The sequence below is a fragment of the Notamacropus eugenii genome, chromosome 5 (genome assembly GCF_028372415.1).
Source record: "Notamacropus eugenii isolate mMacEug1 chromosome 5, mMacEug1.pri_v2, whole genome shotgun sequence".
NCBI classification, from domain to species: Eukaryota; Metazoa; Chordata; class Mammalia; order Diprotodontia; family Macropodidae; genus Notamacropus; species Notamacropus eugenii.
Window position 1 is genome coordinate 295,467,456 of NC_092876.1, and position 12,917 is coordinate 295,480,372.

Consider the following 12,917-nt stretch of genomic DNA (forward strand, 5'->3'; position numbering starts at 1 on the left):
ATCAGTTTCTTCTGAGGAATTAGAAAAAAAACTAAAAATCCCCAACACTAAATTGGGAATCCTAAAAGATAAAGGTAATATTAATAACATTAAGTGTAGGAAAATCATTGAATTAATAAATAAAACAAGGAGTTAGATGGCTGTTGTTGAGGATATGAGTAAGAGTCAATTCATTCATGTCCAGTCTGTACTTGGTGGATTCTGAGGCCTCATCCATCTTAGATTCTGTGATTTTGGTCAGGACTGGCCTTCCTTCTCAAGTTTACTTGAGATCCTATAGAGAAAGTGAGGAAGAAGAGTGACAAAAATGAGTCTTTCCTCTGACCATCTCTCCTTCCATGAAGATTTCCTCCATTCCAACTCCTGGACCTCATTCTTTCCCTGAAATTATGCAACATAAAACATATGGCATGGAAATACTATTTTGCATAGATGATCAAAAAGACTTAGCAAGCAAATGACTTGCCTAGGGTCACACAGCTAGTATGCATCCAAGGTAAGATTTAAACTTAAAAGCTCCCTGGCTTTAAGGACAAATCACTATCCATTAGGGAACACTGCCTCTCAAGTGAAAGGAATCCTCATTATAATATTATAACACCCCTGACAAATTCTTTCCATTCTCAAGATTTGCAACTTCATGCTAGGATATAAGATGGCATAATAAATAAAGTGCTGGACTTGGAATTCGGAAGACTTTCAGTTCAGACACTTAGCAGCTCTATCACCTTAGAGAAGTCAGTTAAAAAATGCTTGTCTCAGTTTCCTCATATGTAAAATGTGGATAGCACCATCGAGAGTTGCCATGAAGCTAAAATGACAAGTTACATGTATAGCGCTTTGCAAAATGTAAGTGACTATACAGAATGTTAGCTATTATCTATCATGTATTGTCTTATCCTAGTCTAAAATGGAATGTATTTGGATATTGAGATAAATCTAGTGCCTGTACCAGGTAGAGAGAATAAGGGGAGGGAGCAAAGACATTTTTTTTCCTTTGAAGTTGGTAGGACAGAGCTCAGCTGACCCCTTCCCTGAGCACAATGAGAACTGATCAGATTAAATGTTCACAAAGAGAAAGTCAGGCTTTTGTTTATAGGACCACCCAGATACAAAAGGTCTCTTGGGGTTTCACTTCCCTGGGAGATTTCTAAGTAACAATGACTCATCTGTTTCTATGTTTTTATCTTACTGTTCTTTTAAATCCTGCATTAAAACCTTTCTTTTATACTTTTCTGAGAACTAGGAAGGGAACATTGTAACTACGAGAAAACTGTCAATTGAAGAAATTTTCTAAGTAAACTAATCTATTTCTTTTGGCACTGTAATGCCAACAACAATAAAACACCATTGCAAGCATTATTTTCAATGTTGGAAACCAGGGGTTCTTGGACTTTGGTTTGTGAATTTAAAAAAAAAAATAATAACTGACTTTCATGGAACTAGCACATTTATAGATGATGGTAAGGTCTGAAGTACAATTCTAGAGAAAAATTAAAAATGTAGGTCACAGGAGTTAAGTAAATTGATAAACCTGGAAGGCCAGGGTATTTAAGCGAACATCACTGGGTATATTGAAAAATTTCCAAGTACAAAGGCAGAATTTATGTCTAGAGGAAGACTATGAGCTAGGCATTGGCCACTTGGAGAAAGGGAAGGAATGAGTGATCTGGAGGGTGATATGTGACAATAATAAGAATTTGGGGAGAGGATTCTGGGAAGATGGCAGAGTAGGTCAGAAAATTTCAAGCTCCCAAGATTTCCCTCCACAAAAGAGATAAAACAGAGCCTTAGGACAAACAGAACGGTAAAAGGAAACAATGGAAGGGGAAGAACAGGGGTCCTCCTGGGACAATTGCAGAAAATCTGAAGAAAAACTACTGTAAGAAGTTTGGTTCTGGTAAAAAGTAAACACCTCTAGGTGAAGGTCTGCTTAAATAAATAGTGCCAAGCCACTAAACAGCAAGACAAGCCCTGAGGTTAGCTTGGTTGGGAGGCTGCCTCCACGCTAGTCACAGGACCATTTATCCCCAGGACAATGAGGGGAGTTGGGCATCTAAGTGGTGGAAGATCTAGGAGATCCAGCTATACTTTGGAGACATCATAGGTGTGAGAAGGAACCAACGTAGCCTGGTGAATACAGAAGCAGTGAAGCAGGAACATGGCTACCTGTGGGCACTCAGGAGATTGGAGATCTTGGTTTGGGTTCTAGGTCAGAGAGGAGAACTGAAGAGGATCAGAGGCCACAGGCATCATCTCCCATACCCCAGGACTAGAGTAAAAGTAAACTATTAAAAAATGCACAGGCAAAGGAGAAAGAAAGAACAGAATGTTATTATGGGAAAAGACTCAGGTTCATCTTCAGAGGAGGATAGTGACCTTCTTCTGCCTCAGAGAGTAATGTGAAATGGTCACCTGTCCAAAAAGAATTCATAGGAGAGCTTAAAGAATCAAATGAGAGTGAGGAAAAAAACAAAAAAATAAGAACAATAAAAAAATAAAATAAGATTATGGAAAGAAAGTCAATTAGAAAAGGAGATCTAGAATCTTAAGGAAGAAAATGACTCCTTGAAAATCAGAACTGGACAAGGGGAAGCGAACGAACTTATAAGAGACCAAGAAATAATAAAACAAAATATAAAGAAAAAAATAGAAAAGACTGTGAAACATCTCATAAGAGAAAAATTGATCTGGAGAGCAGAAAACATAAAAATAATTAGACTATTTGAAAGCTATGATAAAAAAAAGAATCTTGATACAATAACACAAGAAATAAAGAAAATTATCCTGAAATATTAGTATAAGAGAGGAAAGTAGAAATGGAGAAAAAATCTAATTACCACTTGAAAAAGATGCTATGAGGAAAACTCACATAGTCAATTTCCATATGGCAATGTCACAATTAGAATCACACAAGACCTAGCAGCAGCAACCCTAAAAGACCGTAGGTCTTGGAACACTGTATATCAAACATCAAAAGAAGTGGGATTCCAGCTGAAAATATCATACCCAGCAAAGCTAAACATAATCCTGAATTTTTAAAAAAAAAAGATATTTAAAATGAATTGTCTGACTTTCAGGACTTTGTTTTTTTAAAAAAGGAACTTAATAAAAGATTTGATATACAAGGGCCAAAAGAAGGATAAGCTTTATAATGAAGACCAATTACAAGGGATTCAATAAGGATGGACTATTTACCTTTTATGTATGGAAAATATAAAACCTATGTCTAAGATTGTTATTAATAATTGATTAGTTCATAAGAAAGATTAGACTTGAGCATGATATGGCTTCAAAAAGTAAAAGCATTTAAGAAGAGATAAAAAGAGTAATTATTTTATATAAATGAGGTGCAAAAGAAAGAACTGACACAGAGAAATTAGATGAGGGAGGAGGGCTGTTACTTCTGGAAACCTACTTTCATCAGGAATTGGGTTCAAGATGGGACAATACATATATACCTAGAAGAGTATAAAAGTCTTCTAAATTTAGAAAGAATGCTAAGGGGCTGGGATGGAGGAGGATAAGTCAGAGATCTTTAGAGGGAGAGGGGGAGGGAATAGGTTAAAAGGAGATATAGAAGAGTGTTTAGATTAATGGGAATGAGAAGATAAGGGAGGAATCTTTAGAGCGAGGGAAGGGTGAAGGAATACACCAAAAGGGCAATGGGAAGCTAAGGGAGGGATCATTGTGGGGATGTGGAGAGATGGGGTGATGGGGTAGGTTAAGTAATAGGAGGTATATATCAATATCTATACAGAAATATATCCATGCTTAATTGTAGCCTCTGGGGAGGAGGGAGAGGGGAACAAGGAGAAGAAAGGACGAAGTAAAAAGTGTACAGCAAGGAACAAAAGAAAACCTACAAGGAAGCAAAGACTGACAGCTTTCAACACAATGTGTAATATTTAATATATAGACTTTCTTCTAAAAAAAATTGTTAGTTTATTTTTAGCTTTCAACATTCACTTCCATAAATTTTAAATTTTCTCTCCCTCCTTTCACCCTCCCTCCCCAAGATGTCATGCAATCTGATATAGTCTGTACACATACATTCCTGTTAAACACATCTTTACATTAGTCATGTTGCACAGTAGAATTATAATGATTGGGAGAAACTATGATAAAGAAAACAAAACAAAACCAAACAAGTCCGTTTCCCTCTGCATTCAGACTTCATAGTTCTTTCTCTGGATTAGAGGCTTTCTTGAAATGGAAATTTATTGCTATATATTTTGAATCCGCTCTTATGTTCTGTTGTGCACATGATATGTTGGATTTTTTCTTTGCTTATTTTGTAATTCTGTTTTAATATTTAAGTTTATAATTTTTTTCTTTTCTTATTATATATTTAAGTCTTAGTATTCAAGTCTAAAAAAAGAGAAAAACAATCAGGGTTGGGTAATTCAAATGAATAGAGAAAACTTCAGAGCCAAAAAGATGATGTTACAAGGAAAATATTAAATTTTCCAACGTTCATTTTTGTAAGATTTTGAATTTTGTTATTCTGTTCCACCTCCTCAAGACAGCAAGTGATCTAAGTTATATATGTACAATCATGTTAAACATATTTTCACAATCATGTTGAGAAAGAAGAATCAGAACAAGAGGGAAAAACCCACGAGAGAGAAAAAATTAAAAAAAGTGAAAATAGTACATTTGATCTGCATTTAGATTCCATAGTTCTTTCTCTGGATGTGGATAGTGTTTCCTATCACAAATCTTTTGGAATTCTCTTGGATCATTCTGTTCCTAAGAAGAGCTAAGTCTCTCATCATCATCATACATTATTGCTGCTACGTACGATGGTCTCCTGGTTTTGCTCACTTCAGTCAGCATCAATTCGTGCAAGTCTTTCCAGATTTTTCTGAAATCCCCCCACTTATCCATAGTATTCCATTATATTCATATAACACAACTTATTCGGCCATTTCCTAATTAATGGGCATCCCCATAATTTCCAATTATGTTTTGCTACCACAAAAGGAGCTGCTATGAATATTTTTGTATATGTAGGTTCTTTGCCCTTTTTTATGATCTCTTTGGGATACAAACCTAGTAGTGGCATTGCTGGATCAAAGAGTATGCACAGTTTTATAGCCCTTTTATAGCATAGTTCCAAATTGCTCTCCAGAATGGTTGGATCAGTTCACAACTCTATCAACAACGCATTAGTGTTCCAATTTTGCCACATCTTCTCTAACATTTATCATTTAGAAGGAATGTATTAGAAATGGGAGTAAAGAACAAGGAATCCTCTTTCTATAGGAACAATTCTTTAGGAATTAACATGTCTTCCTGTGTGTTTGTATGGGGAAGTAGGGGGGGGGAGAGTGGAATGACTAGAGTGTTAAGGAATGTAATGTTTTCCAGAAATAACCATTAGTGTGTGAGATATAGAGCAATTAGAAACAGAGGTTATTATGCCACAATCCCTTTCACTATATATTGAAATGATTTTAAAATAAAATATCTATGTTTTATTCTATTTTTTTATTTTGTTGAATATTTCCCAGTTATATTTTAATCTGAAGTATTGTAGGTAGCATACAGTTAGGGCTGTGAGTCTGACACCTCTGATGGAAAATATTCTAGAATGAATGGGGAATTAATTAATGAGAGTATAGGTGTTTCAGAGAGCTTACTAGGAAATTCATTAATTTTGTGACTTTTTTATTTAGTTGGAGGTAATTTATGTTTGTTTGGTTATTTTCAAGTTGTATGTAAATCAGTTCATATTTTCACTGTAGCCAAAGGTTGGTTCTTTTTAAGGAACTCAAATGCATCCTTTTGTAACATGAAGAATTCTCTTTTTTAAATCTTTTTTATAATTATGAGTTTTCAAATATTTTTTCTAGCAAAGTGTATCATTTGAAAAATTCACATTTTAAGATGCTTAAATGTAGAGTAATCATCTCCCAGGGAAATGTGGCAGCCATGGCAACTAGAATAGCATACTCTGCAAAGATGCTCACAGGACAGTGGGTAGGAGGGTTCTCGTTAACCTTCTTATGTCTGATTTCAGAAAAGAATCTGCTACACAAAACAGCAAAAAAGCACACAACACTTTTGACTTCCAAAAATGAGTCAATACTTAATCCCAGGAGAAAATCTGCTTTAGGGAATCACCTGAGTTTGGAGGCCATCAGCTTGAAAAAAACTCATTTTGAACACTAATCTGATTTCCTGCAGGAGTAATACCTTTTGAACATACCTATGGAATATATCCTAATACAATGACAAGCAGCTTACAATGGTTCTTAGGTTCTCAAATTATCTTTAAGGAAGAGAGTCATTCAAAGTGTATTGCAATAAGCTTTTAGAAAATGAAAGATTTAATGCAAAAAAATAATAATAGGTCCTAAGGCTTACAGAATTTAGGGTATGCAATTAAACATGTGACTCAAGAAATGATATATGTCCTTATGACCCTAGTGCACCCATGAACATCACTTTCTGGAATGAACTTAGGAAAGAACATTTTTCTCAGCCTGGGTGGAAGAGTTTGAAGAACTGTCTTATTAATTTCCTTCTCAGCCGATTTATGGATTATGGCATCATGAGAGAAAGTGCTACATACTGATTAATTCCAATCAGCTCTGAACTTACATGTTGGATTTAGGAATACTGGACGTACCTCTGGAAAATGAAATATTCCATAGGGTTGTGTGCATGTAAAAATCATTTCTTAAAAGTATGAAATATATATTCAAGTTAAAAAGTGTCATCTGCTAGTTCAGATTATAAACTCCTTGAGGGCAGGCACTTTTTGTATCTGTTGTGTCTTCAGTATCTTGCACATAGCTTCAATGAGTCTGTGATTTGGTGCAGTCTCTCTAGTGGGGCGGATCATAGTCAGTCCAGGCTTTTTTGTCCTGTGTTAGTTGCCCATGTTCCTTTATAAACACCTACGTAAGAGCCACTCAGCATTCTGCTGGCTTTGACCTCTACTTTCTTTTACTGTTTTACAAGGCAACTAGTTATATTCTCCTCATATTTCTTGGTAGTATTTTACAAATGAGCTTCTATTCTGAATTGGCAACAACCTTGGTTACCATTTCCATCTATATAGCCAAAAGATCAGAATGTTCCGAATTAATTCAGTTCCTAAATTCTTTTGGCCTCCTTGGTGAGTCAATTTAACTCTTCACCATCCTTTACACTTGAATCCCTTGCCATCTTATTCTACTGATGATCATTCCTCCCTCCCCTCAAACACACAAACACACACACACACACACACACACACACACACACACACACACACACACTGCAACCTTGGATTACTTTCACCTGTGTCATTTCCTCTGTGGGTCACAAAATTCCAATCTGCAATGAAAGTTACTGAAACAAAGCATGATTAGTCAATTTATTTTGGAGACCAGTGGGCCCTAAACAATTGGGTCCAAGACATTTCTCATGGACAAGAACCCTGATGTTCAGGGGTTGAGGGTTTTTATAGAACTTAGGGGGTCCTTAGGAGATCTCCTAGTACTTGGATGATTCCTTCAAAGGCTTGAAATTCCTATGATTGGCTAATCTTCAGAAGTGAAAGAAATCCCATGATTAGCCAAGAGCAATGTTCATCAATCACAACCATTTTGTCAGCTGGCTTTTCATAGGTCATCAACTATGGAGACTGTAAGCCATTTTAGCAGAATCTTTCCAAAGGTTATAAGACCCTGTAAACAACATGTCAAGGTTTCCCACACCTCATAAGAGCCTGTCAGCAAGGTCCTGGGCCTTCTGTAGGACATCAAATGTTAGTGTTTGACTAACAGTATCCTAAGGGATGAAGGAATTTGTAGTTTTAAAGCAAAGCTCACTTAGGAGTGATGGTAGTCATTTATAGGGGTTAGGAAGTATTGCTGAGTTTATGAATCTCATGTCTTGCAAATTACACTTAATGCTGGGGAGAAGGGGGCTAGTGTTAATAAATCTTTATATCAGATTTAACTAATACAGTATGGATCTATCTGATAAATCTAATATAATGAATGTAATCATCAATATATGGCAGATTAATTAATAATTCGAACAGCATTAACTAACATAGCGAACTCAAACTTAGTCTTATTTTGCTTAATTCACTAACACAATCACTGATATCCATTAGATAACAATGAACTGAGTAAATAATGATTAAGTTGAGAAGTATCAATTTTATTTTCATATCTTCTATTTGTGTCTGAAGGCTTCTAGAAAAAAGTCATGAAACTGTGCTGATTAGAAATTTATGTTACATAATCTCAACTGGACCTTCATTGAAGCAAGGCAGTTCTTTTACATCTCCCCAACTGAAGTGCTCTTTCTCTCAGCATGGCAGCTGATCCAAACCTTTTTATCCCTCATCGAGCCTCACCCTTTTAGCTATCGTGTATTTCATTAAGTATGCATTTTCCTCATGCTAGTACCTCATTTTATGACCTACAGCAATTACTTAATGGGAATCCTCTCAAATCTAGATTTCTATCCTTGATCTTCATGTGTGTTGTCCGTTGACAGAGCCTTTGAGAAGCCAGGCTTATCTCCATGTTACAGGATATTGGTAGAGGGGTTTAGTGGAAATATATTTACATAACTTATTAACTTAATTTGTTTTTGAAGTTTGTTTTGTTGGTGTGTACTTTTTTTTGTTAGCAATGTGGTGTAGGATAGACAGAACCAGCTGGATTTAGAGACAGGAAGGCTTAGGTTCATATTCTGCCACTGATACATACTGGTTATATGATACTTCAGGTCTCTACAACAACCAGTTGCAGCACACTCTGCATCAGTTTATGTAAATTTTTTTATGATTCTCTGTATTCTTTATATTCTTCCTTTCCTAAAGCACAATAATCTTTACGTATCACAATTGCTTAGCTATTGTCCAGTCAATGGACGTCTATTTTGTTTCCAGTTCCTTGCTACCACACAAAAAGTGCTGTTATAAATATTTTAGTATATATGAGAGGACTTTCATCTCATCAGTGGCCTCCTTGGACGGCAAACCTAGTACTGCAATCTCTGGGTCAAATGGCATAGACATTTTAATCATGTTATTTATATAATTCAAAACTACTTTTCAAAATGGTTTTACTAATTCACAGCCCCACCAAAGTTGAATAGGTCATGTCTATGATCCCACAGCTCCTACAGTGTTGAATATTCTCATCTTTTGCAGTCTTTGCCTCTCTTGGCAATTTTTATCCACTTGTTTTGGTTTCTGATCACTGGGCTCCAACACAACACAATCCCCATTCCTCATGACAACTTTTCAAATCTTGAAGACAGTAATTTCCTCATCCAATTTCCACCTAGAATCCTCTTCTATGGTCTTAAATCCTTAGTTTCTTCAAGGAATCCTTATTTGTCATAGCCTCAAGACCCTTCATCAATCTGGTTGTTTACCTCTATAGGATCTCCATCTTATTAATGTCCTTAAACTCTGGTCTCTGGACCTTAATACAATACTCCAGATTTGGATTTTTACCTGCTTAATCCTGAATATAGACTCTCACAATGTAGACTGTTTCCATTAGCTTTTTTTGGTTACCGTATCACATTATTGTCTCCTACTGACTAACGTTCCACCAAAACCCTTGGGTATTCTTCCGATGAAATGACGTCTAGACATGCTTCTCATCTTATACTGGTGAAAGTGATTTTAAAAAAAGTGTAAGAAAATATTCATTCCTATACAATTTTATCTTACTGGATTTGGCTCAATATTCCAGATTATTGAGCTTTTTTTACAATCCTGATTGTTCCCAAATATGGTAGCCACACCCCAGTTTCATTTCATCTGAAAAAAAATGTCATCCAAAGTATTGACAATAGTGTTGAACAGCATTGGGCCAAGCCCATATCTATGGGGGACTCTACAGTAGAGACCTTCTGCCTCTTAATATCTGTGCATCCCAGTTTTCTCATATGTAAAATCAGGTTTATAAATTTTAAAAGGCCATATAAAGGATGCTATAATTAGCAAAGAAAACAATAATTTGACCTATTTTCCCTTTCTACTCTTCTCAGTTTTAAAAGAAAGCTTCTCCCTCCTTATTCCAACAGACGTATGCAGCATCTCTGTTTTATACTTTTTGATGATAGATGTTTTTTTTAATTCTATTTCAGAAAGCTTTCACAACTCATTATATTTACTATAATGCCAACTTTCCTCTTAAGGAAAGTAAATAGAAAGAAAATTAAAGTTTAAAACTGAATAATAACTAGATGAAGTGCTTTATAAATTAAGAAAAGAATAACTCAGTGTTACTTTATATATGAAATAGATGAAGTACTACACCTGAAGTCAGGAAAAGTTGGGTTCAAAACTGACCTCAGACACTTACTAGCTTTGTGACCCAGAACAAGTCACTTGATCTTTGCCTGCTTCAGCTTCCTCATTTAGAAATTAAAGGTAATAATAACACTTATCTCCCAGGTTGTTGTGAGGATAAAATTATGTATTTGTAAAGTGCTTATCAAAACTTGTCTCTACATAAATTATATTAATATATTATTGTTATTCATACACAAATAAAATAATTTTGATTACATTTATTAAAAATAATAATAGAATTAGACTCTGGCCTCAAAAAATGTTACACGTGCAATGGGAACAATTGATATTCTTCTAATACAATGTACTTGCCGCTGTATTTGTTAAATATTGACAATTATAATAGGGTTGCTAGATGGCTTAGTGGATAGAGTACTGGACCTGGAATCAGGAAGACCTGAGTTCAAATTCAACTTCAGGCACTTATTAGCCATATGATCTGGGGCAAGTCATTTAACTTTCTTTACCTTAGAAGCAACTAAGTGGTCATTGTGGATAGAACACTGAACCTGGAGTCAGAAAGCTCTGAGTCCAAAACTGTCCTCAGACAGTTATTAGCTATGTGACCCTGGGCTAGTCACTTAGCCTCTGTTTGCTTTAATCCACTAGAAGAGTTGGACTGAACAACAAAAAATTACAAAAAATAGTACATCTAGTATTTGGAATGATGCTCACAATGCTATAGTCTTAATAGGCATATGACATCATTCCTCTTCATAATGACAGTTTGGTTTTGGTTGTTCTGTGGATAGAGGCTTTTTCTCCTATGGTAAAGTCATTCTTATGCTGAATGTTTCCCAAATCTCTTCTGAAGGCTATCCTTTGATCATATTTGAAACAATTTTACATGTCACATCAGGCGAAACTTTCATGTCTAAATAGATTATAACCAGAATAAGGTCAAAGAAGGTTCATGGGACAACTTTCAAAAATTCTTGGTCCCAAACAGGGATGTCATCTGTTTGCTTCACTTTGTTCTCATTATCATCAGAAGGATAAGGAGAACCAACTTTGTGATGGGTGCAGCCTTGAATTTCAGTTTTTAATCTCAATGCATTAACATTTAGTAGGAGAACTAGGTCATCATCCACTTCATCATCCATTCTCAAATTTTCTAATATACTCTTGATAGCTAAAGACTATTTTTCAATTTCAACATCAACTGCAAATATTTCTCCATCATAGCTTTGCAAATTAATTGGTAGTGTCTATTATCTTTGGAAACTCCAACAGGCAGGCATGAGCTGAGAAGCATGCAAAATGAAAGGACAAGACCCATGGCGATACAGAGCATCACATTTACTACAAATATCTATCAATTCTTTGAGTAACAGATGTATTCTGTCTTCTTGTGCCACTAATTCTGACCATGTTATTGATATGTTCAAAAAGCTTCTCAGGGGTCCCTTTTGCTTCTAAAATCACATGCAGATTCCTCAGCTTGCTATTTACTGATGAATTTAAAAAATTCTGAACCAAAAAAGCAGCAAATAAAATAGAAATTTCCATATATGTTATAGAATAGAAGTCAATTATGCAGGAATTCAATATTATATGGGTGTTTTCTTTTCAAATACATATTAAACACATACTTTTCAAGACTTTCCTGTTTGGGTGTAACTTCCATCATCCTTCTTAATATTCTTTTCTAATTTTTTTTAACACTGTTCACAGAATTAGGGTAGCTAGGTATCTCAGTGGATACAGAGCTGCACCTGAAGTCAGGAAGACTCATCTTTATGAGTTCAAACCCAGCTTTAGACACTTACTAGTTGTGTGACTGAGCAAGTCACATAACCCTGTTTGCCTCAGTTCCCTGATCTGTAAAATGAGCTAAAGAGGGAAATGGCAAATCACTCCAGTATCTTGGCCAAGAAAACCCCAAATGGGGTCAAAAAGAGTCAGACACAAATGAAAATGACATGCAACAACAAATCTCTAGAATAGTCTTTAGTTTATCTTCCAAATTAATTTCAGATTACTCCTTGACCTGTTTGCTTTTCCTTGAATTCAGCATCACATGTTTCTCTTCTTTGCTTTTTTCACCGGTTATCCTACATGCCTAAAAATACCTTTGTTTCTTGCTGCCACAGTTCTTAAGTGCCCTCAAAGTTCTTCTCAGGTCTCAAGGGCTTGCTATTCACAGGAAGCTGTTGCAAAATAAGTTTAAATTTGATTTTGCCTAGCAGATTCAAGATTTTTTGTTTGTTTTGTTTTGTTGTCATTTAGCTGAAATTGGCCTTCTTGAACCATCAAATGCAATTAAAACTACTTTAATAAATGTTGTTTAAAAACACATACTACAAAAATAAAAAGTCTATAAAACCCAACTCTTATTCCAGAGTCAGCAATTGAAGGAACAGCCCTGAAGGCAGTTTGAGGTCAGAGAAATACTTCTGATGACCTTCTCCACCCTAGGCCAATCCTTCAAACCTTCAGGCTTGCAAAGCATGAGGTGGAGCAAAGCCAAGGGACCCGGCAGAGGATTGGCTGTGTGCCCAGAGCTGTAATAGTCCCAGGAACCAGGCCAGATTCTCTCCACATCCTATCCCTTAAAAACAAAGTACCTAATATTTTTCTGAGGGGTTAAAAC

The 12,917-nt window shown here is 35.6% G+C and overlaps 1 pseudogene; it reads right to left on the reverse strand.

Moving 5' to 3' along the window:
• Nucleotides 1–11,038: 11,038 nt before the first annotated feature.
• LOC140507883 (S-phase kinase-associated protein 1 pseudogene) overlaps nucleotides 11,039–12,917 on the reverse strand; it is a 36,162-nt pseudogene continuing 34,283 nt past the window's right edge.